Below are 3,652 nucleotides of genomic sequence, written 5' to 3'. Positions count from 1 at the left end.
CGAATTTTGAAATTCAGAAAAAGAATCAAGTGGTTATGCAGGCCTCTAAAACTGACTTCTTGGTGATGAGCATCTGTTAAAAAAGTTCCTAAAGAGAACTACAGTAGACGTTCTGTATCTGGTGCCAGTGGATTAACAATGTAGAAAACTTGAACACATGATAAAACGGTGTAACAAATACACACAAAAATTATACACTTACCACAATGTTAGTTGAATAAAATATGATATTTTGAACTCATCATCATTCTTAGTCAGACTTATTAAAAAAAGCATTAATAAAAAAATTACCAATTATTTTTCATACAAACCCCACAAAAATGTTAAATATCACTATTTTTGGCATTTTAAAATAATTGATATTTAAGAGACAAAATCTCTCACAAATGTAATGAATTCAACAAAAAATATTATGTAAAACTGGCTTGGAAATTCAGTAATATTAAGGCTATTTCAGCTCTAAACCTCCTTACCTGTGGATATTTGACTGCCAGCTTTGAGAGGCACTGATTGATAAGTGCACAAAGAGGAATTCCCTGCTTGTACAAGTGCAGAATCACCCAAATACCAGACCCCGCATTGTTCACTTTCTCCAATAGTCCTGGGCACTGATCTCCAACACCTAATGAAAGGTAAAAGAAATAAAAATATGTCATAGAATGCTATTGTTTACTATGATAGCCAAGTTTTTGGCCTACTGAGAATCATATTTTGAGTTTTCTTTGAGTTCAACTGCAAACCACTATTACTATTTTAGCCAAATCTCAATGGAGAGACTAAGCAACCAAAAATGAAAAAGGAGTGACACCATCCACATGAAACTATTTTGTTTTCAAGACTAATCTACATAAAATGAATACAAAGAGAAGAGGGCCCAAGAATGCTACACTGATATAAGCCCAGAAATGTGCTGACTACCACATGAACAATTATTCTGCTACGTATCATTTGTCTGCTTTTGAATATTATGAAAAACACTGTCTAAAGTCTCACTAAAGTTATATCTAAGAATGGAAACTCCCAATATCATTTATAGTTTGAAAAGCATCAAAGCCTCTCATGGCATCTAGGCAAAGGCCATCATATAGGTATGGGTATATTAACAATCCATCTGTGAAATGTAATCCATTAAAAAGATGAGATAAAATGTATCTTGTTCTTCAAATAATTTTCTAGAACATCTAGATTACTCACCTCACCAAACTTATTGGCTGAGCCTGTGCTTTTAATTCCTCAATTCTTCTCCTTCTAAACTCTAAGAGGATGGCTTCGTCCTCATCATCTTCCAGCTCATCAAGCTCATCAAGAGAGAGCTTTCCTAATCTTGCCTCTGTTGAGAGTAAAGATTAATTAGGCCTAAACTTAAAATTCTGCATCTAAACTTAGGCAAGTGAGTATTTAAAGGGCTACTTTTGCTTTAAAACAATGTACAATGAAACAAAATATTACTATAGATTACAGGCAAAATCCTTCTTTATGAATATATCCATAATAAAAATTACGTATAGATACAAAAAAATCATATGATGATGTTTCAAAGTACATTTGTGAGTTTACTACAATGCGAATTAAAGAGAAGGCAAAAGACCTGAGCTCTGTTTTTCTTGAATCGTCTGTTCTAGCATTTCAGCCAGGGCTTCCTCAGTCACTCAGGTTCCTTTGGTGGAAGGATACCCTTCTTGCGAAGGATATCATTCCACTCTGTGTCTTCATTAGGGTCCTGAAAAAATAATATTAGTATGTTTGAAAAAGATATATCAATCATGACATATTTCTAAGACAATGTTTCCTAACCTTTTCACTTTCTGTAATATCAACTAACTGTTGCAGCCTTTGCACTTGTTGGCACTCTAGCAAAGGTTAAAAAAAAAAAAATCCATACAGACATTCTGGCAAAATAGTCTGGAGACTTCCCAGGCATTTAATTAAGAACTTGTTCTAGCCCTGTCTCACAGAAAACATACTGTGGAGGTTTGATTCCTTTTGCCTAATTAGCAAAGTCCCAGAGTCCACAACCCTAACTACATGCATGCTAGAGACAGTCTGTTCTCTATCCTGCTGTAAATACTAGAGGTAGGGGGGCAGAATAATTTTTTCACATATGTGTAGGAGAGGGTGAGAGGAATCCACTAGCACTGGCATTACCATGACCTGCTGAGCAGAAGTCTTCTAAACATTTATCAAACATAATCTCAATATGAATACTGACAAAAGCTTAGGATATTGGTAAATATCAGAATACCTTCCTATGACCAATCACGACAATAGTGGTATCGATGGATTCCTCTCACCCGCTACAACTCTCTCTCTCTCTCTCTCTCTCTCTCTCTCTCTCTCTTCTCTCTCTCTCTCTATATATATATATAATATATATATATATATATATAAATAAATTATGCTGAGGACACCCTACCGTACCCACAGTGCTATATAATGACTGATTTTCTGTAAATTATTAAATTTTTCCCTGCTTTTTCTCTGGTACCAGTCATGCCCTCTAGCATACATATAGAAATGAAAGCACAAAAGAGCAGGGCTAATCATCCCATATCTAGACTATCACGGCCAAAATTGAGGTCATCCTTTATTACCCATAAATGTCTACATTTATGGGTAATAGAAAGGACAGGAATCAGTCAGTATACAGGCTATATTTTTTTCTTAATTTTTTTTTCAACATCTTTGTACCCTTTTACTATCCCTTGGGTCACAGAGAGTTAAGGGGGGTTTTATGCACTAACCTTCCCTGACCCTGGAGCCATACCAAGTCAGGGATTAATGCCTTTGGGGCCTAAGCACACTAAGGGGAGCAATTTTCTAGATCTTCTTTACCCATTTCCCTTTTATTTTTTCATAGGCAATGATAATCTTCCTTCCATGCTCATCTATGAAATTATTATATATCATATAGTAATGCATATGAAAGAAAACCACAGCTGGAGAGTGGGCAGTTAGGCCAGCACAAGAAACGGGTCTGAGTCTGAGTGTGGAACCCAAGCTTATGGTAGCGAGTAGCATCCATATTTCCACAGTTGACACATGGAAAATTTGGATTTATACCATAAATAATTTGGGCTGTGTTTTGGGGACTTACACCAAAGAATAATCATAAATACTATATGGTAAAGTTCCATAGGGAGCAATACCCTACTTAGCCTAAACAAAAAAAACAAAGCATACACTAAATATAAGCAATAACCAACAAATAGCCTTTCACCACTTTACTACATTCCAAAAAATATTAATCCAACCCATCTTAACCCACGTGATTCAATTCTTATATCAAAAAAGGCGATCTTACACCCAGATAGCATCTAAAATGAGTCACCCAACCGGGCCAACCCCACTCTTAAAATCACAAACCCCTTTAAAACGCACCAAATAAAAGCTTAGGCCCTTCATAATACCTAAAAAACCATAGAAACTTGCCTGCATTTTGCCTTGTGCTGTGTGTGGTGGAAGCGCGAGTCAAGTCCACGCCGTTTCCTGTTAGGTCTCAGGAGATAATAATAGCTGGCACTGGCACCAACCTTTAGACCTGACACACTTATTGTTTACCTCTATAGATGACTAAACTCCTTAGCTCGTGAGACATTAACATCTCTTTATATTAGAATTGAGTACTTTATAGAATCCTCTTTAATATATTCCG

General features: G+C 35.9%; 1 pseudogene; it reads right to left on the bottom strand.

Moving 5' to 3' along the window:
- Positions 1–25: 25 nt before the first annotated feature.
- LOC119570327 lies at positions 26–3,450 on the bottom strand (annotated as a pseudogene).
- Between the last annotated feature and the right edge of the window lie 202 nt (positions 3,451–3,652).

This window comes from Penaeus monodon, unplaced genomic scaffold (assembly GCF_015228065.2).
Source record: "Penaeus monodon isolate SGIC_2016 unplaced genomic scaffold, NSTDA_Pmon_1 PmonScaffold_24600, whole genome shotgun sequence".
Lineage (NCBI taxonomy): Eukaryota > Metazoa > Arthropoda > Malacostraca > Decapoda > Penaeidae > Penaeus > Penaeus monodon.
The sequence above is the reverse complement of the archived record's forward strand: the minus strand, read 5'-3'. Positions and strand labels throughout refer to the sequence as shown.